The sequence below is a fragment of the Mustela erminea genome, chromosome 18, assembly GCF_009829155.1.
Source record: "Mustela erminea isolate mMusErm1 chromosome 18, mMusErm1.Pri, whole genome shotgun sequence".
Classification (NCBI taxonomy): domain Eukaryota; kingdom Metazoa; phylum Chordata; class Mammalia; order Carnivora; family Mustelidae; genus Mustela; species Mustela erminea.
Window position 1 is genome coordinate 25,645,316 of NC_045631.1, and position 27,743 is coordinate 25,673,058.

The 27,743-nt window shown below is 51.5% G+C and overlaps 1 long non-coding RNA gene across 3 annotated transcripts; it reads left to right on the forward strand.

Moving 5' to 3' along the window:
• Positions 1-23: 23 nt before the first annotated feature.
• On the forward strand, positions 24-26,436 carry LOC116577886. Of its 3 annotated transcripts, none has more exons than XR_004280648.1 (4): positions 24-9,145; positions 17,596-17,725; positions 18,258-18,421; positions 26,119-26,436. It is a non-coding gene; the product is annotated as an uncharacterized LOC116577886 (long non-coding RNA). The 3 variants fall into 3 exon arrangements; XR_004280649.1 differs by lacking the exon at positions 17,596-17,725 and adding an exon at positions 25,333-25,450 and having other exon boundaries at positions 1,513-9,145; XR_004280647.1 differs by lacking the exon at positions 17,596-17,725 and having other exon boundaries at positions 1,513-9,145.
• Positions 26,437-27,743: the final 1,307 nt, after the last annotated feature.

Here is a 27,743-nt window from a genome sequence, read left to right on the forward strand (position 1 = left end):
CCCCCTCGCCTTAATGCAGCGCCCGCCGACGTCACCGCAGCCTGCGACCAATCAGCGGCTCGCGGTCCCTCTGTAAACCATTCTGCATCCCCCGGCCGGGGAGAGTGCCGGGAGACCGCGTTTAGAGGATCAGTGGCGGCCGCATCCGCCGCCCGGCGCGGTGCGGGCGGCGGGCAGCGAGGTGCCCGAGCCCCTCCTGCTCCGGTAAGGCCTCGGTTTCGATGGGAAGGACTGAGAGCGCGCGGCAGTAAGGCGCAGGCGGAGGGAAGAGTACTGTTGGAAGGTGGGATTAATCCAAGGTGGAGCCTTGTTGAAGGTTCGGGTGCAGCTGGGTCCGGGAGCCCTTGCGAACTGTTTGACTTTGCAATTCAGCGGGTGTTGGTTTTTGTTTTTGTTTTTGTTTTCCCTTCTTCGTGCTTTCTTGGCCTAGAAGTTTGTCCCGAGCACAGCGCGCATTTTAGCGGGAGTGGGGGAGGGAGAGCCACAGGATCTTCCTCCTCTGGTTCCTCAGTTCCTCCTCCCCCAGTCCATCCAAAGTCCACAGGGTATCAGTCTCCCAGAGACCTGGGTGTCTGTTCCCGCAGCGCGGTCTTGGAAAGTTGATTCCGGCGCTTTCCTGATGGGGGCGGGGGAGACCGGAGGCGCGGCACCGGGGAGGGGGAAAGGAGGGGGTGGGGAAGCGCCACGGGTGAGGAGTTGCAACCCCGGCGAGAAGTTGTGAGAAAACTGTGATCCGGAGACACCTTTTACATACAAAAACAAACGACTAGGCGGGAAACCGCAGGGCATCAGTGGCGGCTGGCGGGTGGTGGTAGTGGCCGTTGGGAGCAGGGACGTCTGGGGCCCCACAGAAAGGCTGCAGTGGATTCGGGTGTGCAGCGTACGGGCTGAGTGGGCTCGGCTTCTCCTCCTCCCCTGTTCCAGGTTCCGGGCTATCAACACCATCCGGACACAAACCGCAGACCATACCCCCTTGTAGTTCTCTCCTCAGGGAGCTCTTACCTCCCTAATCCCAAATACAACGTCGGGACCACTGCCTGGAGGCAGATTATTCCAAAGGCGGCGTTCAGGTCCGGGTCCTGAGAACCTCGTCTCCAAGAGTTACTCTGGTTTCCTGGATTAAAGCCAGTCAAATACCGAATTCCGTTTTGATAGCACCATTTCTGTGCTAAACCGGGATTTCTCTTGAGGTCTGAAGGTGGCAAGGCGGGCAGTCTTGTTTTGTTCTTATTCTTTTTTTTTCTTTGGTTGGGGGCGGGGAGTGTGTGCTAAGAAGGCGAATTCAACCTTAGTGTGGAAGAAAATAAGGTTGGGTGGCTAGCCAGGTCTAGCTGGTATTTTGGAATTGGCCTTCCGATCCCACTCATGGTGCGACACTCAGACATCCCACACAAGAGCCCGCGACTAAATTGGGGAAAACGCGCGCTGAAACGTAATTGCGATGAACTTGAGCCGGCGGGGGATCCAGCTCTCGGCAAACGGAATACCCTCTTCGGACGAACCGGGAAGCCGATACAGAAAATTTGGTTTACGCTCAACGGAAGTGGAGTTTTAGGGCTCTGCCAACGCCCCTTTACTGCCTTCAAGCTTCTGCCCGAACCACCCTGCAACCCCGAGTTCGCCAGCATCTTCCACCTTGCCTCCCACATCACCTTTTCATTGGAAGCCAAAGCCGAGGTCCCGCGTGCGCTTCTTTGGTGCTCCGCCCATCCTGACCTCTGGGTGCGGGGCCTCTAACATCTTCTCTGCACCCTCTCCAAAAACACCTGGGCTGAGGGTCCCCGCTGCGGGGCGGGCGGAGTGTTGAGACTAGTTATCTCTCTCTCTCTCTCTCTCATCAGCCCCCTCCATGGGCCTCTCTGAGGGCTCCGCTCAGGTCAGGAGTAAGATGGGGAGGATGGTTCTCCAACCCAGCAGCCGACTTCGCGAGATCCGACTAGGTTTTTGTGCTCCTCCTGCTGACCGGAAGCTCTGAGGAGCGAGCCGATCCCTAGCCAGTACTCCAGCTCCCGCGGAGGCGCTAGGAGCTGCTTGGCTCGGGGACCCCCTCCCCTCCTCCCGGAGCCCGAGGTGCTTCCCGAGCCCCCTGCGCTGGGTGAGACCCGCGCGGAGGGGCTGGTCCAGTCAAGTGGTCCCCATGCTCCCCCCCCCCCCGCCCCCAGCTGTCCTGGTTCTCGCCGCTAGCGCCCTCGACCCAACCGCCCCTTTCTGGAATCTAAAGCCGTCGGAGTCCCGAGTGGCTCAACCCCCGCCCCCGTCCCAGCTGGGCTCCTTCTCATGCAAAGCAGAGGGGCCGCGGGGGTGGAGGGCAGTTGTCGGGGACCTACCGGGCGACAGCTGGACCCGGCTGCCGGCCCTTCCTGAACCCAAGGCCCGCTGCCTTCTTTCCGGTGGACAGGAGGGGGCTACTTCACCCGTTTGGGGGTGCTGTGATCTTGGGACCTCGACATGGTGGAAAGAGGACCCCTCCCTGCGGGCAGACCCACGCGGTAGGGGAATTGAGGACGAGAACGGGACGCCGGCTCTGGGGCATCAGGCTCTGCTTGCCCTGTGTCCTGATGGTTCAGTAAACCCGTCTGCGGGGACCAACCCCAGCGTCTACCAGGGAGTCCTGGAGCGCAGCTCTAGGCACGCCTCTTGGCTCGATTATAGGTTTCAAGTCCAGATTTAACGCCTCCACTGCGACAGCACACTCTATTAATGTTTTTTTTTCCCCCGTTTCCATTGAGTTTTTATTTTAAAATGTATTTGGTTGCACAGTCGTGGAGAGAAAACTGACGCCGCTTTCCAAATTAGCCACCTCTTCAGCTCCTTCAGCTCTCAGCTCTGCCTTTAAACCAATGGCTTCTGGGCAAAGAGCTCCAACCTTCCCTTCTCATCCTCAGTGCCACACTTAACTGCCAGAAGTACACCGAGCTTTCCTATGGAAGGACCTCCAAGCAGCACAGACCCACAACCACACACACTTCCCCTAGGGCGAGTAAGCTCTAGGCGGGATGTTGTGAAGATCAATTTCCCAGCAGAGTCTGCACTCTGTGGCCACGGAATCCTCTCCGCCTCACGCCCAGGCTCTCTTGGAAAAGGCCCCAGAGGGGCCAGGAAATGTCTTTCACAATAGGAAATTTCCTTTCTAAGAATCGCCCTAAGGGTCCTGAGAGGCAGCACCCTGCTGGTGAACTGGGGGCAGAAGGGTTCTGCTAGCCCTCCCCAGATGCCCTGCTGTTGGGGGGAGGGGATTGATGGCGCCCTCTCCTGCATCCGATTTCCTCCCGAGACCTCCGTAGTTCCCGGCCCCAGATCGCCTTGCTCCCTCATGTTGCCCAGTGGCTCTCGTGGCCCAAGGACCAGAGCTGGCCTGGCACCTTCAGCTGCTGTAGATGCGAGAGCGGCAACCGCCAGTGGCGGCTCCTCTGCTTGCCCAGTGGGTTCCTATGCAGCCCGCCACCCCGAGAAAAGCACGGTGAGGCCGTGGAAGAAGTCGCTTGCGACAGAGCAGACTCTAGGCGGTTAACAACGCGGGGCTTCAGGCAGCGGGGGCTGCCAGCCTCGTGGGTGCAGGGAGAGGGAGGAGGGAGCGAGCAGGTCTTCTCGAGGGGTCCGATAGGCCACACAAACTCCCCACAGACTCCGTAGACTGATGCAGCAGATGCGACACAGTAAACTTTGGTCCTGGGCCCTTGGATCTGATCCTGCATCTTTCTCTCTCCTTTCCCTCTTGCTTTTGCTCCTGATTCAGGTTGCCATATTCTCACTCCATCACTCACTCCTGGAAATGACCTACTTGTGTGCACCACTTTACAGCTAATATCACTGTCTCCCCGGAATCACACTGCGGGGGTGGGGGTCGGTCTTACCCCCTTTTTCCCCCTGGGAAAGAAACCCAAGTTAGGGGGGTTGACCTGAGATCCCTGGGCCAGTGCAATGTGGAAAGTGAGAAATTTGGGGTGGGGGCTTGTCACCTTGCACCGCTGTGTACTTTGCCCCAGCAGTAGTTTCCAAGTTGGGGATGGGAGGGGGTGGGAGACTTCGGGGCCGCGAAAGGGCAGCATCCGGCTGGGGCTTCACGGTGTGCACAGCGTCTGGGTAAACAAGGCTGGCTTCCCACGGGGACTGGGGGCGGGGGTGGACCCTGAGCTTGGAAAGGGAGGAAGGTCAAGCGTGGCGGTCTCAGATGAAAGGCAGTGCCGCAGCCCCGCAGAGCAGGGAACGGTGTGGGTAGACGCAGAAAGGAGAGGGTGAATGGAAGAGGCAGGAGAGACAGAGAGAGAGGGAAGTAAGGGGAGAGGGACAGGGAAAGGGAATAAGGATAGAAAAACAGTGGGGAAAAAAGGAATGCCGAAAAGTAAGCAGGGCTGAAAGGAGGGAAGACGCATTGGGGAAAATGCGTGGAGGAGTAGAGGAGGAGAAACAGAAGAGCCCCAGAAAGACACCCAGCAATGTAAGAGCCGGCGGGGAGACACGCACAACCGGGCACCCTGCGGGCGCTGGGGGGACATCTGGCGGGACTGGAAGGTGCGCGCGCGTGTGTGACAGTTGCATTTGTAGGCGGGAGAAAAGGAGACGGCGTGTTTGGTGGGCGACTCAGCGCCCGTGGAAAAGCGTGTGAGCGGCTCTGGGCAGGAATCCAACAAATAAATAAAACGTCTAAGACGGCGTGACAACAATGTGTATTTGGGTGCGTGCCCGTGTTCCTCCGTCTGAACACAAACTCACACCCGGTAAGGAAGACAAACGGGGCTCATGCCTCAGAGTAATTAATCCACTCACTAATTGACTCTCTCCCCTTACCTAATGGTAGTGGTCACTGCAGATATCTGGAGAGATAGCAAAGATGTGGGGGAAAGACCCCCAAAACTAACCATGTTTGGGACTGAGATTTGAATTTTTTGTGGACTTGGCAGTTCTAAGCCCCCCTCCCCTTTTGAGGGGGGCAGGATTCAATAGATATTGCTGCCTCACCAGCCTCTCCATGTTTGTATTCATTAAGATCTCCTGATCTTGCAGATGACCAGGAACTGTCCACGTACACACGGAAGTCTTTCATCAATCTCAGAGACTAGAAGCCACCCACTGCCCCTCTGTTGGATGTGTCCCACCTTCGGACAACAGCAAAGTTCCCCCTTCCCCGCTGTTTCCCCAGGAGCCCAGCCCCTGCACCCCTTCCTCTCAGTCATGACTTAGTCTTCCCGGGGCCGGGATGTGTTCTGCAGCCCCTAATAGAGCAGGTGAAGTTTCAAATGGGCTGGGAAGCTGCCTTGGGTAGGTAGGAGGGAAAGCTTCAGAAGGGATGAGGCCACGGCAAGGATGGGAAGAAGCTTCTAGAAACAAACCCACTCATGCACAGGTGGAGAGATACAGAAGCACAGAAAAGAGCAGTGCACCTGGCAAGAGTGAGGCCTCCGGGGACAGAGGAGGGAAAAAAAAAAAAGTAGAGAGCATGCAATGTCAAGTGTGTGAGAGGGCAGACAGATGACCCGTCTCAGTGACCTTGAGGGGGACAGTTCTGTGTGTTGTCATGGGGATGGAACCCTCCTACTTTCTCCCACAGCACCCTCAGTTCTCAGCACTGGAGAAAGAGGCAGGGAAGAGGGCGTTGGTCTTGGATCAACTCCCTGGTAGCTGAGCTGGCCAGAAAGGGCCCAAGGCCCACAGTTGGTTTGCTGATGCAGCTTCGAGGCTTGGGTTTGGGAGGTGAATGTCAACTGTCACCCCTTTGAGGTGGCAGCTCTGCTCTGTTGCCCTCCACCGAGGCTAAATAAATAATTGCTGAGATCCATAAACCACTTAGCCTAGGGAGAAGAAGGAGAAGGGAAAGGAAGCTCCCCAGGAAAAAAAAAAAAAGAAAATCCACTTCCCTCCCCCACTAAACACATTCTTAATTGTCCCTTGGGAACATTTGTACATTTGACCAAAGCAAATCCCCAAGCAGTAACAGCAAAATTCGTCATAGGGGCTGGCAGTCCTGAGAGAGCTAGGGGTCTGGGAAGGGGGAAGGCGGGGAGACATGGCGGGCATGTCTGAGAAGGTGAGAAACTTGGCTCTTCTCTCCCTGTCTCTGTCAGGCCGTAGAGAGAAAGTGAACAAGAGGAATAAAGTTCCAGAGTAAAGAAAGAGAAGGACACATAAAAGGCAAATCCAAACTAGAAAGGAAAGAAAGTGAAGAAGAAAGAAAAAGGTGGGGAGAGATGGGGCCGCGGGAGACGTGCTAATAAAAAAGGGTGAAGGCGGCCCCAGGAGGCTGGGCCTCGTCCCAAACCATCGGTCTTCATTGTCTCCGTGTGTGCAAAGGCAACTCCGGCATAAGGAAAAGCCACTATTGAAGCCGCGGCTTTATTTTATATCCTATACATCAGGAGGGAGGCAAAGCTTTATTTTCGCCAAGAGACAGATATTTTATTTCTCTCTTACGGTTTTATGTGTGAGAGATGTCAGGTTACCACAATGGATGGCTAATGCATAGGCAAGAGGAGGCCGTGTTGGCATGCTGTGTGTCATGGGGTCTTGGGGGGGTGAGCGGGCCTGGGATTTAGGGCTGATGGGACACTCTGGGGGATTTCTGCTAAAACATCTCTCTTCATAAATCCAGAAGCATGGTCAGCTCAACAGGGAGAAGAAGGAGTTTTAGAGGGAAAAGAGTTGGGCTTAGAAATAAATGAACACACAAAGGAGCCGCTTCCCTTCCGACAGGCTGGGGCACCGGGGGGCAAGGTGGCCTGGTGGAAAAGCAGAGACCCACATCCAAACACACGTGCACCTTGGCGAGGAAGTGTTTTCCTACAGAACCCACTGTCATTGTGCTTCCTTTCCCCGTTTTATATTTTTCTACCCTTTTCTTCCCTCTCTTCACCAGAAATCTTTTTTTTTTTCCCCATCTCCTTAGAGCCTTGGGGGGAAAGAGCTATTAATTTGCAAATCATCTGATCTGTGAAAGGATCAAGATGCCTGTTTTTCACTGCTAAATCCAATGTCTTGGGTGGACACACATATGCACACGCGAGCCCGTCATGCTGAGAATCCTGGGAGTGGAGGTGCCAGATTGGAGTCCGAGAAACATGCCCCACTCCCCGCTTCCCCCTGGGACCTATGGCTGAATTAAGCCTTAGATCCCAAACTGCACAGTGTTCATATTTTTGAACCCAGAGAGAAGGGGGAGATGAGGGGACAAAGAGAGAAAGGGAAGTGTGTTAATGGATGTGTGCCATTCAGGACTTGGACTAGTCTCCCTACTCCCAGCCCCCCAAACCCTTTCTTCCAAGAGTTCCAAGAGCTCTATTCATTCTCAGGTCCTCCTCTTCTAAGGTTGTGATTTCTTGGTCTGTAACCACTGTGGACCAAAGAGGTGATTATGCTCTTTTCCTCTTTTCAGGGGAGGAGAGGCAGCACTGGACCTCTAGACAATGAACACGGTGTGGGGGGGGGGGGGGTACCGACCACACATTGTCCATAGCTGGGGCCTCTGGGGAAGTCATTTAACCTTCCAGGGCCTCAGTTTCCTCATCCGCCTTGGGCTAAGCGATTGTTAAGGTCCCTTCCAGCTCCAACCGAATGAGATAATGTGTGAAAACATTTTGTAAACGCTAAAGCCAGACGAATGCCAGGGATTATTATTACGATTCTAATCAATCCTCCTTTCTCCACATGGATCTTGGCTGTTTAGCACCAGCAAGCAGGCTAAAGAGGGCTGAAAGCGAGAGAGCTTAGCGGAGATGGAAAAGCTCTGTGGTGTGGACAGAAAAAAAAAAAAAAAAAAAAAAAAAAAAACCTGCATCTCCAGAAACATTCTGTGTCTGTGTCTCCCGGGGTGCCTGGTGGGAGGGGTGGGGAAGAAGAGGAGGCCTGACTCAGTATGACCCACAGCAGTCTACGTGGAGGCTGAGAGTGTATTTTTTTCTCAGGCATCATTTGTCTCCAAGTGACTGACACAAGAACCTGATGTGAAGGCGATCTGCGATTGTTTTTTTTTTTTTTTTTTCCAGCAAGAAAGGAAAGAGCAAGGTGTAGCTGATTAGCAAGTTAATTATTTCAGTATCCCAAGGGTTCCGGTGTGGTGGTAAGTTGCCCAGCCCTGGTGTAATTTCACAGTCCGTGCATTTCCTAGTGAGCACCTGGGGCGCCCGGGTCTGTCTCTCTCTCCAACCACCAGCCTCCTGTCTTCTTGACACACCTGGGGAGATGGGCAGGGCTGAAGAGGAAGATGGTACAGTGCACACGTTTGGCCTGGGCCGCACGTGGGGGGCCAGCAAGAGAACACAGCGGAGGAATCCTCTACCGCCACTGGGTGTTTAATTATCTGGCCTTTCCTTTTTTTTTTTTTTTTTTTAAATCTTTTGTTTAATAAATATTAATGAAGCAGATTATCAGAAAGTGGAGGAGCTATGAGGTTATTTTCTCCACACTCAGCGCGCAGAGCCACCAGGCACAAGGGGGGCCCTTTTGCCTCTCCCTCCTCCGAGCCCTTGCCAATCTCTCCAGCAGTCAGGTTTGCTTTCTTAACTCTGCCCACCACTTGGTTTGCGAAGGCCTCCTCTAGTCTGACTTCAAGATCTGATTTCCCCTTGCGGGAGAGGATTGTGTGGTCAAATGGACGATTCCCTCTGAGAGATAAGTTGGGGATATGAGCATGAGCCCCAGAACCAGCAGCTTCGGCCACTCTCTGCTCTCCAGGGCTGGAAGGGCCAGCCCCCTGCCGCTCCTCCTGAGGTGGACGGAGGGAGGGCTCTGCCGTTTACTTAAGACTGGTCCCATCTGCTCAGACTGGCCTTTCATAAGGGGAGGGATTTATGCAGTGTCCTTGTGCACAGACCTGGGATTTGCCCGAAAACCTCGGGCCTCCGAGAATATTGTTGAACGCTAAAATGTTCAGCCACGGAGATGATTTATGATTTGTCTGCATGGACAGGGTGTGTGTGTGTGTGTGTGTGTGTGTGTGTGTGTGTCTTTGTTGGGGAGAGGCACAAACATTGATGGGTGCTTTTCACCATTCCTACTTCTAAATCCAAACATTAGGAAACTTCTTTTTCTGTATTTAACTCAGGAAGCAGCCCACGACATCAGGCTCTGGAGAGCCAACTTCCTGACTTCAGTGATGTGAATGAAGATGGTCTAATACGTTTTTGGTGCCGGCAAGCAGCTGTCCCCCAAGCAGGTTGGCTGATATCCCTGCTGGTGGAAAGGGGCTGGGGGCTTATGGAAACACAGCTCTGATGGTTGCTTCATTGTGAGTGGCAGAGGATTTGGGGAACAGGGCTGGGTGAATTGCTGTTTCAACTCCTTTGGGCTGTCTTTACCTTACAGGCCTTGGGGATCTCAGTAGGGGAGAAATGGGAGAAACTTAGAACACAGGAAGCAGCTGTAGGAAGTTCCTTGGCTCAGTCCTGGTGCCACGCCAAAATGAAGCCTGGGGATGGTAAACAGAGATCCTACAGAGCCATTTTGGATGTTCCACGTGGGATCTTGGCCCTGGTTCCTGGGAGATTGAGAAGACTTTAGCAAGCTGTGGGGACACCTACAAATTCCATTTATTCATCAGCTTTGGGAAGTAAATGCAACCTCTTTTCACTGCCTAATGGTTGGGAAGGCGCATTTTCGGCCTCCGTGAGCTTCATTTGGGGTTCTGCCATTTTCTTGCTCATGTTCCAAGTTTGGACTTCCCAGGTCTTGAGTTTTCTTTTCCCTCAGGCCATTCATAATTTAGCCAACAGCCTAGGCCAGGGGGCGGCACACATTTTGAAAGGAGAGCTTGGCAGGCCCCTAACTACATTGGAGTTGGTTCTCATTTGGGCTCAAGGGATGATAACGGCTTCCCCTTAAAAAAGAAGCATTTCTGTGACTCTTTTAATGAAGGGTTTACTACTAATTTGATAAGTTCAGTGCCCCTTTTCTCCCTCATTCTGAATGAATAACTTTGTCAGTCAACCCCGAGGGTCTGCAGAACCTATAAAAATGCTTCCTTTGGTCTCCCGATTTTAACACATTCTGGGGCTGGGGCTGCCTCTGACAGACCCAGACCGGGGAGGGGCAGAGACATTCCAGAGACCTGGGCTTAGAGTGTTATCTCTTCCCCTACCCCAAATCCTCACCCTCCACGTTATCTGTCTTTAAGTCACAGGCAGGGACCTCCTAGGGAAGTGCGAAGGGCGGGGTCTTAATCAGGTTTGGGGAAGCAGAGGGAATAAGTCGAGCTCAAAGAAAGATGGGGATGGTCAGAATGTTGGGGGACCCTCCTCTCTTATACTTCTTATGTGTTGTCTATGAAGGTCTGCAAATTATGCACTGGTTGCAGTCATCTGGAGTGTATAGGTCGGAATTTGCCAAATGCCACTTGGCGGAAACAGTGTTAAATAAAATTGTAAGAAATGCTACTGGGCCTTGCATGGGTTATTTAATCCTATCAATGATAAACAATATTAATGGGTAGCATTTCAGCTGGCACAATATCATGTTTCATTTATATACACCGAGATATATTTAAGCATGAAAGATAGAGTTTTTGGACGCATGTATTTCTCAGCGATTACTTGAAGGAATGTGATGGAAGCAGTAGAAACACCTCTTCTCTCGCCATGTAAACCTGCCCCCTACACCCACAGGCTGCCAGTCCTACATATTTCCAGGGCTGGCCGGCCACATACACACTGTCACAGGTGGGCCTCCACTGGTAGGTGTAAACATTGACGCTATAAGTGTAGGTCCAGGTTTATGCACATGTACACGACAACACACACACACACACCCGCATATTAGAGTGACACATTGGGTCTCCCACCCTTTTGTAAATGGATGCTGCTGTGAACATGCAGACCATCCCATGGGTGGATATTTACATTACACAGATATGATATTTACATGCACAGATACAAGTGTTCTCACACGCGAGCACCTCTGTACGGAGGCTCCTACCTGAGTGTGCATCTGTGTACGTGAGCACCTTTGTACACACGTCCTCCTACACCTGCGGTGTCCATCGACAAGCTCCATATGGCCACAGTGTCCCAGCTGCCTTGTTATTCTCAGAGGCTCCAGACCTGGGGGACAGTATTTGAATTGGGTGTTTGCCCTGTATGAGCCCTGAGGCCTCCAGAATGGAAGGCCAGAAGGAACAGGGTCAACATTACCAGCCTGCCTGGCCTCTGATGAAAATAACATGAAACCCCAGGGGATGGGACAAGGGGTTGCGTAGCTGGTCTCTGCAGCTAGGGATGCCTCCAGAAGAAGATCAATCTTATATTTGCTCATTTAAATGTCAGGATACCTGAGTGGCTTCTGTGGTCCTGTTTCTGTTGCCACTTGTCTGTGAGCTTAGGTAACCTGCTCTCTGGGCTTTACTTTCTGCCTCTGTAAAGTGAAGTATTGGCCCTGACCTGTGGTTCTCAGCCATGGTGGGTACACAGTAGATTCATCTGGGGAGCTTTTTAAAAAATACAGACACCTGGGATCCATCCCAGACCAATTAGATCAGACTCTCTTGGGGGGAGGGCGGTGCCCAGCATCTTATTTTTTTTTTTTTAAAGCACCCCTGGTGATTCTATATTCAACCAATGCTGAGACCCACTGGCCTAGATACTCTCCAAGGCCCTTCTAGCCCTAAAACTCTGTGCTCTGGAGGACCTTTTAATATATAAAGCACCATGCAGGGCACCAGGGCACTCTGCTGAAAGTTCTGATTCACTGGCTTAAGATCCTACAAAGCCATTAAAATCACTCTTCTTTCCATTTAGGAAGAAGGAAATTAAAAAAAAAATTTATTTATTTGACAGACAGAGATCACAAGTAGGCAGAGAGGCAGGCAGAGAGAGAGGAGGAAGCGTGCTCCCCGTTGAGCAGAGAGCCTGATGCGATGCGGGACTCGATCCCAGGACCCTGAGATCATGACCTGAGCCACAGATAGACTTTAACCCACTGAGCCACCCAGGTACCCCAAGAAGGAAATTTTTTTTTTTTTTTTAGATTTTATTTTATTTTATTTTTTTATTTGACAGAGATCACAAGGAGGCAGAGGCAGGCAGAGAGAGGGAGAGGAGGAAGCAGGCTCCCCACTGAGCAGAGAGCCTGATGTGGGGCTTTATCCCAGGACCCTGGGATCATGACCTGAGCCAAAGGCATAGATTTAACCCACTGAGCCACCCAGGCGCCCCAAGAAGGAAAATTTTTGAGCAAACTACCTATCCTGGAAAAACTCACGTCCGCCTTTCCAGTTTTCTCTTTGTTTCCTTCTATCTTTGTTCTGATGCCCCATCTCTCACACCCTCACTCATCAAACATTAATTATATGCCATATATGCAAATACTATAAGCAGGCGCCTGATCACTGTGATAGAAACCTTGCTACCTGCCCATATTTTATGTCTAGTTTCCCACCCAACTTGGCGGGTGGCAGAGTATTTTTAGTAGGGTAGATGTTAAGGCACAGGCCCCCAGAGGGTTGGGGTGGGGGAATGTTTTCTCCCTCCCCCAGCTCTGAGTCTGGGAACAGCCGCCCCTTGGCCCATGCCCCAGTTCTAGAGGCTGGCGAGGTGGCTGAAGAAAGCCTTGAGCTTCGTGTCCTAGAAAGCTGCTGTCAGACTTGGGCCTTTGGGAATCCTACCTTAATATTCTCCAACAGCCGTTCACCAGACAGAGCCAGCCCCCCTTGAAAACACATCGGCTTGCAGCCCCACACCTGCCGAAGGAGGCTGAGCCCAGCTGGGGTGCCTTATCCACGTGGCAGGTGGAAGGCAGAGCTGGGCAGAATGGGCTGCCAGCCTGGGGGGCCCTTTTTCTGGTTGGGGGGTGATGACGAGAGTAGGGGCAGGGGTTCAGCCTTCCACCTGGGGTGGGGGTGGAGCAGGAGGGTTCATTCTAGACAGAGAGCCTCCATTTCTGCCTCCATGCTATCACTCCCCAGAGTTGATGTTTGGGGTGCCTGCCCCCAGAGAAAATCAGCCGTGGCTGGTTCGCTTTCCCACTCTTTCTCTCTCTTCAGCTCCACCAGCTGGCTGACAAGACAGGCTCGGCTGGGTTGATTTTCTCCTGAAGGTGTTTGGACGAGTTTTATTTATTTATTTGTTTGTTTAAAGCTTTTATTTATTTGAGAGAGAGAGAGAGAGAGAGAGCAGGAGAAAGGGAGAGGGAGAAGCAGACTCCCCAAACAAGGAGCCTGCATGGGGCTCCATTCCGGGACCCTGGGATCATGACCTGAGCCGGAGGCAGATGCTTAACTGACAGGCCCTCAGGTGCCCCCGACTAGTCTTCTTTAGGGAAATTGCTCCAGTGTGCCAGGTGGGCACTGCGATGGGGCCTGAGACCCCTGTGGTTTCAGCTTAACGTCTCCTGTCCACGTGTGCTATTTCTCCATTTGCCTCTTGACTCCCCCCCCTTCTTTTGTTTTGTCCCCTTCCCCCCTGTTGACATGCCAAGTCAGGTCTTGGCCCCCAGAGAGGCCTGCACATACGGTGCTAAAGGTGGTTGATCCCAGCAGCTACCCTTCCTCCTTCCCCCTCACCTCCCCTGCACTGACAGCAGGCCTGTTGCTAGGGAGGGAGCCCCACTCACCGCACAGGATCTTCAGATTGTCTATGCAGAGCCAGAGCCCAGCTTCCCACGCTTGCGCCCCATCCCAGGGCCTACCTCCCCTTGGGCCTGGGGAGCATCACACCCCAGGATGTGATGGATTCCCCAGGCACCTTCAAAGGGCTCCGCATTTGTTTGCAATGCAGACCTTGAATCCTGCTCTGGTCATAAATGTTGTTTATTTTGACTAGGACCTACTGAAAGGGGATTGGGGGTTAGGGAGGGCACAGAGAGGATGCCTAGGGAAGATCATAAAACCATTAGCAGGACAGGGCTTTTAGAGGTCAAAGGATCATAGAATTTTCTGGCTGGCAGGAACATCGGCCATTAGGAAGGTCAGAGATGACCCTCTTGTCAGCAAGAGGCGTCTAAGGTGCCACATGGAGCTAGGGTGGGGATCTTTGGGCCTCTTTCTAGAAAGTGGACACAGGGTGTGGGGGCATGACCCCCCAATAACCTTACACGGGGTGGGGCACTAGTTTGCTGAACATGATGGATTTGCCCTCCCAGTGGGAAGAACCAGTTGCTCGAATGTGCAGTGGAGCTCCTTGTTCTGGGGAGTGGGCACAGCTCAGGATAAAGGAAATACAGTCTTGCTCCTATCATTACTTGGAGCAGCTAGTAGATACCAGGTGCTAAGCCTGATCTCTTCCAGTACCTGCAAAACAATTTTGAAAGAGAAGTTACTGCCATTTTGCAGAGAAGATAAACTGAAGCTCAGAGAGGGGAGGTGGTTTGCCCAAGGCCACACAGCAAGTTAGTGGTAAGGCTAGAGCCAAATCTTAATGCTTTGCGTTCTTTAAACCTAATCTCCTTCCCACCTCCTCTCCCCTCCACCACCTGCTTTGGTCTGGTCCTAAAGTAACCAAATGGGAGCTGGGCTCCCATCCCTCTAAAGCTCATGGTAGGGGCTCAGGAAAGCTCAGGAGTAAACCTCCTTCTAGTAAGAACATCAGAGTCCAGGGCTCCTTCCAGTCCCTGGCATAGACCTGTCTCACTTTGCAGAGAACATGCTCCCATAAATCCTGCCATAGTCTGGAAACCTTGCCCTTTGTTTGCTGTGTGACTCAGAGCAAGTCACTTTACCTCTCTGAGCCACACTCTCCGGATCCATCTTTAGACCTGAGATCTTCATGGGAGGTGAGGGTTGGTGGTGAAGGTAGTGGCAAGCTGGTCCCTTTTGAGCTCCTCTGTGCTGTCATAGCTCTGAGGGGTAGGAGGAGATGAGACTTGGTTTTGCCCTCAAGGCTGACTCAGACCATGAAAAAGACAACTCAAAAGCAGACAGGGCTAGGCTGGTTAAGATCCCTGCTGAGAATGGGAGGGTGAGAGCCAGGGCAGAGGCTGGGCTGTGAAGAGGCAGCTTAAGCAGCAAGTTATTCCCTGATCTGACTGTGTAATCCAGTTGCTTGGAGAAAGGAAAATCCCTTCTCCTCCCCCCTCCCCCACAAAGGCCTCCTAACAGGCCTGCCAGCCTTGGGGCGCTCATCAGTCCAGACATCACTCTGAGAACAGGCTGCCAGGGGTCCCTATCATCCCCGTCCCTCAGTGGAAGATGGGGAAGCTGGGAGAGGGGCAGGGTTCTGGGGACTTGTGTGCATGTGTGTGTGCGTGGGGAGGGTGTCTCCAGCTCTCTGGCCTACCCAAAGGACTGGGGACACTGATGGGCCTGTGTGCTGAGGGAAACTCCAGGGCCAGGGCCAGGGGCAGGACGGTTGGGTCTTAGGGCAGAGGTGCCTTGGGCAGGGCTTACTATAAAACAGCCCATCATTTCATCCCGCATGTTCCTTTCACATTTTTATTTGAAGATGGCTCCCTCCCGAGCACCTTTGCCTCCCCACCCCCTACACGTTCACTCATCCGTCTCTGGAGCCGCTGACAGCTGCCCTGCGGGTGAACTCCAGATCCTCCTGCCGCTGGAGAGACCCTGGGTGGTGGTGGGGGGTCGGTCAGGCCAGAGCACGCCCTGTTCCAGCTCCCCAGCCCCCCAGGGAGTCACTCCCTCAGGATAGTGGCACCTTTGGTTCCAGGAACGAGAGTCAGAGGGAAGAAAATGAAGGAAGGAAGGAGCAGGTAGGAGAACCAGGAGGAGGATGAGAACGGAAGAAAGGAGGGGGGCAGGAAGAAGAGGGAGGAAAAATAAAGCCACGCAGCAGCAGTGGAGAGGAGAAGAGGGGACTTGGGATAGGAGAAGGGAGAGGAAGGAAAGGAGGAGGGAGTGCTGGGGCCAGAGGATTGGGAAGAACTCCTAGGGAGATGCTTAAGAGGTTGGGGGAGCCAGACAGGGCTGGGGGCTGGGGTTTGGAGGAGGGGGGGCTACCCTGATACAGGAAAGCCCAGGTCTCCCCAGGTGCGTGGGATGAAGCTGGAGGGGGCCTCCTGCCCACTTAGGTCTACCTCTGGGAACTCAGCCCTCCCTCAGGCTGAAGGGTAAGCACTAGGAGGCCATGGACACAGACCGGTGCTCTGGGCTGTAATCAGGGGGTCTCCTGCTGGTGATGGTCAGGGCTGCGATGACCAGCCTGCTGAAATCCTTTAGTTCCTTCCCACACAGTGGTGACTGTTTCTTCCCAGCCGACATGCCCATGCCTACCTCATCTGGCCTCACGGCTAGCCTCCGTCCTGCCTGCTCCTCTTTGGCTGCAGTGCCCACTGGGAATCGGTCCTAATTGTTGGCTGGTGATGTGATGTTGGACCGGGCCTTAAAGACCAAGTGTTTTCTTTAAAGATTTTATTTATTTATTTGACAGAGAGAGAGAGAGATCACAAGTAGGCAGAGAGGCAGGCTGAGAGAGAGAGTAGGGAGAAGCAGGTTCCCTGATGAGCGGAGAGCCCGATGCGGGACTCGATCCCAGGACCCTGAGATCATGACCTGAGCCGAAGGCAGCGACTTAACCCACCGAGCCACCCAGGTGCCCCAAGACCAAGTGTTTTCTACCCCTTCACTTTACAAGTGGGGAACTGAGGCCTAGAGACGGGAAGAAACTTGCTCACAGTCACGTTGTGAGTTAACGGGGAGCCCTGCCTTTCCAATATCGCAGGCAAACATGGAAACAACAGCCAAAGGTTGGGGACAGTCTGGTGTCTCTCTGGAGAGGGCCAACATTCGATCCCCTCTGCTGGGAACACCGCAACGGCGTTTTGCATCTTAGCGGAGGGAAAACACTTGTGATTGCAATAGTTAACTACATTCTGAGTGTATGCCAGCAACTTTGACGTATATTATTCTTGATAACTCCTCGTACATATCCTGTCTCGGGGATAGTCTATGGCCTGCATTTACAGAGACATAAATCAAGGCCCAGAGATGTTAAGTAATTAACTCAAAGTCACACAGCTAGGGTTTTGAGATGGGATTTGTTCATGCCACATTCTCTCTTGGGTGATGACAGCCAATGCTCTCTACCCTCACCCTATTCTCTAGCCCCTCTCCTCAATGCTCTAGGGATTAGACCTGAGTCACCCCCCCCCCCACCCCTGCCCCATGCTGTACAGGGCTGATATTGCCAAGGAGAACCCAGCTGGGTACGATCCTCTGACCATGACCCACTGACTCCCTCCAAAGACCCCACAAGGACAAGGGTAAGGTCTCCTGAGACTCTGTGTGATTTATCTGGTGATATTGTTATTTTATGGGATGGGCCAAAGAGGTGTCAGGAAGCAAGTTTGCTGTAAATCTCTTTTCTCTGCTCCCTTTCCCTTTGCATGTCCCCTCCTGGGATTTATGGTAGAAAATGTTCAGAGCTAGGGACTTGGGGCTTGGGTTCAGGCTTGGGGTGGGAAGGCAAGGGGCAATACATCTTCCTCCTCTGAGACCCGCTACACGTGCAAGTGTGTGTGTGCGTGCGTGCGTACTAGCCACGCTCCATCGCAAGCCTGCAGCGTATAGACCGCAAAATCTTTATTAAGACCTCCATGGCACTTGACTGGCTCTGTGGACAGAGTGTATTACCTGCACTTGAGGTGTGTGATGGGGACAAACCCACACGCTGGTGCCGCCTGTGTGCTTCCCTCACCGGTGCTGTGTGAATTTCTGAATCAATCCAGGAACCTGGGGGCAAGAGCCTTCCTGGGAGCAGATGTGTGACCCTCCAAAGATGGGAAGAAGCAAGGGGCTCCCCATGGGGCAGCTGGAAAGGAACCTGCTTGTGGGTACTTTTTGCAATTGGGGACGCAGGTAGGAGGACAGCTTAATGTCTGCCTTTAAGAGACACCAAAACTCCTGTCCCTGGGTGAAGTAGGCCCCAGTTGGGGAAGTTGCCTTGGCTTGTACTGTGGGTGCTATGTTCCGACCCAGCTCCCTGAGGACAGGGAGCAAGCAGCTGCAAAGCTGATTCGCTCAGCACGTGGCCATCGCTTTGCTGGAGGGTCTGTCCCAGGAGGTGAGCACGAGGTCACACTGGTGCACCCTCTCCCCTTTCACTCCTCCCCCCACCCCCATCCTGAGCTTTCAGGGCTGTGAATGCTGCATTGTTTCCTCAAAGCGGAGCTACAGTCAGAGGTCTAGAGAGAGCTCCACCCAAAGAAGGATGACGCAGGGAAGAATCTGAGTAGGGAATGGGAAGAAGGGGAGAAGCTGGGAAGCCTTTCCTGACTTCTTTCACCACTCCCTTCCCCAGAGGCCTCTTCTCTCCGTTGAACCCCCTTCCCATCCCCAAGCTTCTCACACAGTTTCTGATGTTCTCCACTTCTGGTCCCCTCCATTGCAGGGGAATTTCTCCAGAGTCTGTGGTGCCCGGAGGACATGGCCGGGGCACCCCACAACTCGCCACAGCCCTTCATCCAGTGTACAGGACCTCAGGGAGCCCTCAGTGAATCCTGCCAACTGAATCCAGGAGAAAAGCGGAGACGTCACCCTTCGCATTAATACCAGGTCACTCTCCCACCCCGTTTTCTCCCCTGCTCCTCTCCCCGCTGCCCAGACCAGGGCTGTGCTGTGTCTCTAGTTAAATATATGGAATTATCTATTACAATACTTCAATATTTATTACATTGATTTCACTTTAAATGCTTTGTAAATCATAGCAAAAAATAATGGCCTTCCAACAGAGAGTCATATACCGTAATCAACTGGAAGAAAGTCGGCATTGTAATTTAAAATAAAAAAAATCCTTATGTGAGGCTCTCGTTTAAATTAAGAGACAGGACGTGATTCAAATAATAAGACCCCAGTGAGGCTGGCTTTTCTTGGCAAATTAGTAGAGGTTTTAACTGGAACTGAAAAGGTGTTAAGGTGGAACGCTGACCTTATTAGACCTTAATTATTTTCTGTTGTTACACTCCTGGAGCAGAGGTCTCCCCCCTTACCCCCACCCAAAGTGGCCATGTTAAGCCTCATCGCAGAAACTTTGGCTTTAGAGAGATATCACTTCTCAAGAGGTATTAGTGGGATAAAGAGGAGACACTGGGCAGGTGTCCCTTTGCTTCATCCCAGAGTTTCTGGGGCCCCCACAACTCCTGTTTGTAGGCAACTCTCCTTGTCCTTGAGAGCGGAGAATTCACCTCACCTCACTGTACCTCTGGCTTCTTGCAGTCAAACTTCCAGTGTCAGCCTCCTCCCCGGGGTCTATGTCCCCTGTGGGTTCCCAAAGCCTGTGTCCCTCTGGTGGAGAGAGAGGAGGGGTCTGTGCGCGCCGGGGGATGCAGCCCCCCGCACTTTCCTTGTTTTTCACCCCAACCTATCTGCTCTGCCTTTCGTTGTGGCCAAGTTTGTCTGATTATTGGTCCCCAAACTAGCCAGATCCTGCCCAAGACGCCCAGGGCCCCTGGAGATGATCTCAGCAAATTCCCTCCTCTCTCAGGATAGATAAGTCGAGTAAATGGCCTAGCGCTGTGCCTGGCGCAGGGTGGGCACACAAGAGTGGGGCTTTTATTTTTTGGCTTTTTTATTTTTTTGTCCTGTGTTGTCCAAAAATAAAAGGAAGGAAGGAAGGGCAGTCAGGAAAGTCTTTTCCACTTGCTCCCAGAACCCACACCCCCACTCCCACAATATATCCCGCTGGCCCCCAGGGTGGGGTACAGTGATAGGAAAGACATACAGAGCCCCAGGAAGCCCCAGTGCAGATTTCCACTTCCACACACTCCTCCCGGAAGATCGCCCAGCTGAGCTCTTTTTATTAAACTCATTCAGCTCCATTCCTCCCACTGGCCTCCACACTGACTTCAGATTTGATCAGAGTGAAGGAGAACTTTCTCCAAGGCCTGGTGACTTGGGGACCATGTCTGGTGGTTCATCACTATGCAGGAGAAGGTTGGGGTGGAGGCGGAGGATGACAGAGAGTGATGGCACAGGCCTGGAGGTGGCGTTGGGGGGACCCATGAGGCCATTACAGGTGAGAGGGATCCCCAAAGGAAGAGGGAAATGATGGCTTGATTCTGTTGCCCATCAGCTGTGAATGTCGGGGCATATACTATAGCCGTGGGACCTGTATTCTTTGGAGGATATCCAGAATCCTAGAACTGCAGCTCTGAAAGGGTTTTGGGAACTATCTAGGCAGACTCTCTGGCTTTATAAAGGGGACCCTGAGGCAGTGTAAAATGATCAAACACCCTGCCTGAGAGTCCATGGAGGTGCAGAGTCCAGATGGTGAGGGAGGAGACACAAGCTATATGTGCTGTGGTCTCTGGCCGGGGGATTGGCCGAGCTGGCACGCGGGAGCCTGGATGTGCAGACGTTGACCTTGGGCCAGGCATGTACTGGCAGGGGTGGACCAGTCCCTGCTCCTGGCCAGCTGGAGTGACCCTTTCTGGACCCCATTTGTGTCTCTCATCGCTCAGAAAGGCCATGGATAAAGGACATTGTGCCAAAGGAGCCAAGGGTTTGGGCTCCTGCCAAGGCAGCTGTATATGACCCTAGAAGCACTTCCCTTCCCTGAACCCGTTGCTTCCCTGCCCCGGGGTGATGAGTGGGCTGGCCACAAGCTATGGCGTGCTACATACAGGTTGGAGGGACTTTTGTGGCCAGCCTGGGTGTAGAGATCCAGATATAGAGATAATGTAATCAAACTCTGATTTTGTAGGCTCTGAGGGAGTTTTGCTTCCCTTTCTCCTATCTTCCTTGTGGCTTACCTCCAAATTCTGCCTCACGCCTACCAAGATGGGACAAGGGAAGAAGCTTAATTTCCTAACAACATGACTGCAAGATAGCTGACAGGTCTCTTCTACCCATGTTACAGGGAAATAAACTGAGGCACAGATAGATTCTCTACCCAGCCTTCCCCTCTCCCCAGCTGCTGAGAGGCAGAACCAGGATAGGAACCCAAGTGTGTCTGGCCCTGGATCCGTGATAATTCACGGATTATGGGCTCCCTGAGGGGCAGGGATTTGTGGATGACTTGTTCACTGCCCTATCCTCAGTTGCTGGAATAGTGCCCAGTACACAGTGATGAATAAATATTATTAAATGATGAATGTCAACTTGGAGGGAAGGTTTGGTGTAGCAAAAGCAAGTTAGCAATAAACTTACTGGGGGCTTTATCTTACATCACAGTTTCACAGAAGGCTCTGTGCAGTGAAGAATTTGGAGTAGCATTTCCTTGTTCCGGGGAGCCTTTTCTGGCTGTTTTTCTATCCAGTTACCATCATGCCAGAGGTTGGGGCCTCAGTGGTTAAGGGAAAAGGAACTAAAATGCAGAAATGGCAACACTGGTGGTAGAGTCATATCTCTGTAGACATTCAGATGATGTCACAGAGGGAAATACTATATTGCTCCTTGGGAGAGCCCCTGGGAAGAACTTGTGGAGAAGAGAACTTCACACGTTTTCCTAATCAATTCATCCTTTAGTTTTATGACTTCAGAGATCGGCCCTCGATGCAAGGGCACCAACCTTTTACTCAGCCAATTTTTACTGAGCACCTACTACAGGCCATGCACTGGGTTAGGTCCTGGAAGATGCAGGAAGGCCCAAGGCATGGCCCCTGGCACTTGGGAGCATGGTCAGTGCCTCAGCAGCCAAGCTGGTCCAGCAGCTTGCCTGGCTCTTCCTTCTCTCCTCCTTGGTACACAGACAGAGTCACTATCTCGCTCCAGGTCAGCCCAAGGGTCTCTCTGCCCACTCCCACCCTCACTTCTCACCCTCCACCCCCAGCTCCTTGGCTGACTGAAAAGGTGCAAAAGGGAATCTGAGAGATTCTGTGCTGTTTATTTTGGGTTCAATGGAATCTCATTTACACGTGTTAATTGCAACTAATTGGCACTAATTGGATGAACAGGAAACCCTCTGGGAACACTCATACCTTTAATTTGTAGTAAATATCATTAATTAACATATGCTAATTAGAACCAATTAACATTGATTAAGGGTTTCCAGCTACTTGGAAAGTACAACTCTGTGTCCTCCTCCCTTGGTTGCCTGAAGTCAGCGTAAAATACACCATGTAAAGTCTGGACAGGGAGAGGACTCCCCTTTCTGGAGACATCTCCAGGTGCACCCAAGCTGGGTGTTTGAAGGATGGCACCCTGTCCTCTCCCGTCCCCAGGGGCAGAGGGGTATGCAGGGGTCTGGGCTGTGAGGTTAGTGAGAGAGTCTGATTGTTGGGAGGTTCTCCCCTGGCCCTGGCTCCCAGCATGGGTTGAAACGGCACCCTAGAGGTCAGCCTAGCCACTTAGCGGAGAGGGTGCAGCTGCTGAGACCAAGCAGTGTTAAGCCTCTCCTTCAAAGATACTGGAGGCTAAGACACCCATCAGCCCGAGTCCTGTTTGGTGCGCATACACACACACACACACACACACACACACACTCTCCTCCTCCATCTGACAAAGTTATGTTTGTGTTGATCTCCTCCATCTAACAAAGTTATGTCAAGGTTGACCTCCTCTATCTGACATTGATGTATGAATGGGGATACCTCCGTGGTCTGACGGATGCATGGATGGTGGGACCATCTCAGTCAGAGATTTCCGATTTCTTTTGCCCATGTTAGGGTGTCTCTCACTCAAGACCGGGATGCTGTTCAAATTATCCAGAGGATTGGTGTCAGATTTAAAAAAAAAAAATCATTTGCCTGGGAACCATAAGGCTTTTCAGTCTACTTTTAGTTCTATTACTAACTAACTAGCTATGAGACTCTTGGATTCATTAAAGTATGCATATAAATTCTTTTTAGTCCAGTTACAAAAAATTAAGTGTTTACGGCAGACTTCCCCCTTCGCCCCCCCATCCAAGATTGCCTTTTCTGTAATAAGCTTCCAAGGCCCTACCTTTCCTTTTCTGCAATCTTCACCTTACTGCATTGTGTCCCATGTCCATCTTCATCAACAGGACACAGGTTCCCTGAAACCAGGGTTCAAGCCTGACTTGTTCATTGTGGCACTTCACGGGCATTAAACAAGCGGCTGTTGAGTTAAATAATACATGGGACGAAAAAAAATTGTTGAACAAATGAATGAACACATACAACAAGGCCATCTTTAATTTCAGCCACCACAGAGGAAACAACATTTGTGGTGTGTGTGTGTGTGTGTGTGTGTGTGTATAAATAAAATATGTTATTTATATCAAATGCACTCATGTAACACGAATATCTATCCCCAAATCTTAATGCTATTTTTGCTCTAACAACTTCAAAAGTATGTGTTCCAAACTTTAAAAACCAAAGAAGTCACTTAAAACTTTCATTATTTATTGTGGATTATTGTGGATTTATTTTTGTGAATTTTGAATAATACTTTTTTTTTTAAAGATTTTATTTGACAGAGAGCGAAATCAAAAGTAGGCAGCAGAGAGACGGAGGGGAAGCAGGCTCCCTGCTGAGTAGAGAGCCTGATGCGGGGCTTGATCTCAGGACTCTGAGATCATGACTAGAGCTGAAGGCAGAGGCTCAACCCACTGAGCCACCGAGGTGCCCCGTTGAATGATATTGTTTATTTATTTATTTATTTATTTATTTGTTAGAGAGAGAGAGAGAGCGAGAGAGAGAGCATGAGTATAGGCAGGTAGAGTGGCAGGCAGAGGCAGAGGGAGAAGCAGGCTCCCTGCCGAGCAAGGAACCCGATGTGGGACTTGATACCAGGACCTTGAGATCATGACCCAAGCCGAAGGCAGCCACTTAACCAACTGAGCCACCCAGGCGTCCCGAATAATACTATTTTAATTTAAATGTCTGTTTCAGTTCTTCTGAATGGAGGTAGCAAACAGTGACTCAAAAATTAAAACTAAAAGTTAAAAATTCATGAGACTAAATATGTATACTTCTGCCAGCACTGAGAACTGTTACTGGGTACATCCTGAAGCCAGTTTTCGTCTGTGCCATGTGGCTATGGGTACTTGTACTAACTCTCTAGGCTGCTCATGTAGGAAGTGTGGGTGATTTGGTAACCCCAGGAAAGGAGTATTCTCCAGGCCACCTGAGAAGAAATGTCTCCCTAACTCTCTAACTCCCAGATCCTAGCTATTGTCTCTGATGTAAAAAGATAAGGGCCTGAATGGGACAGAACCTGGCAGAATCCTCACCTCACCTCCCAGGGGACCTTGGTGGTAGATCCTTCCTTACCTAAACAGAGAAAAACAGGACTGGACAGGGCAAGGAGGAGGGGGAGGGAGTGTTTTGGGATTCAGGACAATGCAAATGCAAGGTTGGAAAGTTTGCCCTGTGAGAGGCTTTCCCCCCACAAAGGAAAAAGTGGATTAAAAGCCTCTGGGGTACATGCATTCATTCACTAAATTCTCCTATAACCTAATGATGCAGGCATCATTATACCCATTTCACAGATGAGGGAACTGAGGCTCAGAGAGGTCAATTACATGTCCCTGCTCACAAAGCCAAGTGGCTGGGCTACAATTTGAACTGAAGTTTGGCTGCTCTGTGCTGCCTCTGTCTCCCACCCACATTTTTGGTGCCCATAGAATGGCTCCAGGAAGCTGTGGCTCCTGGGGTGTTGTCCGCAAGGCAGGGAGCGCCTGGCCCTGTTTCAGTCTCAGCAGCATTGTGGAGTGGATCCCCCATTCCCAGCTCCCTCCCCATGGAAAGCTGAGGTCTGAGGGAGAGCTGCTGGCAAGGTTCACAGCAGCTTAATTACCAAAGTGATTTTAATTTGTTTTTGTTAATTGAAATCTCATTAAGCAAGTAATTTACTCCAACACAGCTCAGGAGTCCACAATTCTATGGGTGAGGAGGCAAAAGGGGTTTTTAAAACTTGCCTTAATCTGGAGAGTGTGCTTCTCGCTTTGTCTTGTGGCCTGTGTGTGTGTGTGTGAGTGGGTGTGCACATGAGTGGGTGGGCACGTGTTCCTCCTGTGGAAGGGCCATTCCGGCTGGCCAGGGATTCCCTTTCTCCTTCTCGGCCTGCACTCCCCTGTCCCACCAACCCAGGGCCCTGGAGCCCACCTGCCTTGCCCCATACCCTGGGGTGATGAGAAAAAAGGGAACCCAGGTCATCCCTCTGCAGAACGTGTGTGCACCCAGGCATAGGGCCTGTGGTATAGACACCACTGGTATGCCAAGGACTGCTCTAGGCACGAGCTGGAGACACTGGGGGCATGCATGGCCCCTTTTGAAGGAGGTCTTTTCTGAGCTCCGGACTTTGTGAGTTCACCTGCTAAATGCTCTGAGTCATCTTTCCTGACTCCTATTATCCTATGCACAGCAACCCCTTTGCCAAGGTTGTGCTCCCCAGATTGTAAACTCCCAAGAGGGCGGAGTCCCCTCTGCTTCCTCAGGGCTGTGGCCCCGGCTTAGCTGTGGGGCTTCTTACCTAGGTTTGGGTGGGCCAATTCTTTATCGGATGAGACTCTACCGGGAACTGCAAGTCTTTTTAGCATTCCTGTCTTGCTTATTTAATACCAGGAGCATATCTCCAAATAACAGTGACAACTCAAACACACCCTTCTCCTGTTTTCAACTTCTTCCAAGTGGAGTGGGGATTTGAAACCAGCCCAACTGTCCACACACTGCCTGACACATGGTAGGTCTTCCGTGAGCCTTTGTTGAGTGGGTGACTGAGCGTGGATGGGCGGTGCCTCCAATCTGGTCGGTGCTTGTTCATGATGTGTGTGCATGTGTGTGTGTGTGTGTGTGTGTGTGTGTGTGTGTGTGTGTGTGACTGAGCATTGCATAAGTTGCTCCTTTGGTCTGTGCCCCTGGATGTCCCGGGCCAGCAGTGGGTTCTGAGCCCTACTGCAGGCTGGGGTCCCGGTTCTCCAGAGCTCAGACTACACCCGGCATCTTCCCTCTCTCTCTTCGTGGCCTTGTTCCCTGGCGGCCTCTCCGAGGCCCCCGCCACCCAGCTGCCTCCTCCTTTTGCCCCCGACTACGGCCACTTGGTAGTTTCCCAGGCCTGACATTTCCAACATGCAATGCCATATGTATTGCCACTCTCAGGTAATTATCACGTAAAATTAAGCTAGTCTTGTACATGAAACCAGCAATTAGCCAGGGATTGAAGGTCAGGGAGAGCTCGTTTATAGAGTCGCTAACAAAATGTTAAGTGGAAGTGTGTGTCAGATGGGCCAGGAGGCTGGATTAGCTGGGGTCGCAGCAGTGGGACTGGAGAGCCGTGGAGACTCCCGGCTCTGCAGCACTGGGCACAGCAGGAGGAGCTGGGGATTTATAGCTCACACTTTTCTCTTCCAGCTCCCAATCTGGGGCGCGGCTTTGAAAGAAGGTTGCTAAGCCTGCTAAATCCTAGTGCACACCAACACCCCATTCATCTGGAAACCTGGTATGTTCTGCCTAAAAGTCTGGCTGTCAGTTTCACCTCCTGCCTGGCTACCCACCACCCTGGCATTTTACACTCAAGACTTTTACATCTGCTTTGGGCGTCTGAAGACAGGAAGGTCTTTCAAGACTCAAAAACTTGATACATACTATTCCCTTTGTTTGGAACACCTTTCTCTCTCTCCCAACTCTGCCTTATCATCAGCCTGGAAATTTTCTTTCTTTCTTTCTTTTTTTACAGGCAGAGTGGCAAGCATGCATGTGCACATGCTCAAGTTGTGGGGAGGGGCAGAGAGAGAGAGAGAGAGAATCTTCACCCGCCTCCAGTAAGCCTGATGCGGGGCTCTAGCTCACAACCTTGAGATCATGACCTGAGCTGAAATGAAGAGTTGGATGCTTAACTGACTGAGCCACCCAGGTTCTGTATCATGTGGCCAGGCCCATTGCCCAAGACAATATTCATAGAGAATCTGCTTCAGGCACAAAGACACAGTCCCGTCACCATCCCTCATGGGACTTAATTTCAACCCTCTTCACCCTCTTTCTTGCCCTCCCTGTGCTTGTTCCCTTTTGTCCAAAGACCTCTTGAGATGCGGCATTGGAACAGGATAAGACTCTCACCTTCCTTTGCCTAGAACCTAGAATCTGGGTTGGAATCCAAGACCACGTTATTGGGGCCCATATCTCAACCCTAGGAAACATTTTACCATGGGAGACAAAGCTGGTAATGGGCAAAATTCTTCTTAAATTCTCTTTTACATTTAAATAAAGTCTGCCAAGGGGCACCTGGGTAGCTCAGTCGGGTGTATCCGACTCTTGATTCCAGCTCAGTTTATGATCTTGAGGTCATGAGATTGAGTCCTGAGTTGGGGTCTGTGCTGAGCGTGGGGCCTGCTTAGGATTCCCTCTTTCCTTTTCTTTCTGCCCCTCCCCCTGCTTGCACTCTCCCTCTAAAACAAGGAAAAAAAAGTCTGTTCAAAAAACCCTACCATAAACAAAGTCCAAACACAAATGATAAGCTGGGGAAAAATTATTTGTAACTCATATCGTGGGCTAATTTCCTTAATAGATAAAGAGAATCCACAAATCAATATGAGAAAGATCTACAACCTGAAAGAAATAGGAGCAAAGGATAGCAGGAAATTGACAGAGAAGGACCTGAAAATTGTTCTTAAAGATATGAAAAGATGTTTAACTTCATTCATCATAAGAGTAATGCAAAATTTTTCACCTGTCACATTACATTGGCAAAGATCAAAAAGTGTGATAACGTTCTGTCAGTCAAGGGAAAGGAAACAGACACTCTCCTATATTGTGGGGGCAAACTGGAGAAATCTCTCTGGGGGGAAATGTGGCTTTATCTGCTAAAATTTAAATATGCAGAAACATTTTGATTTGGGATTCCACCTCTAGGAATGTATCCTGCAGACTGACTGACGCACGCAGGTCAGAAGATGTGCTCAACAAGGGCGGAAACTTTCTCCTATTTTGTCACTTCTCTCTCTCTGGCACCTGGATTGCTGCCCAGGACATAGTAGATA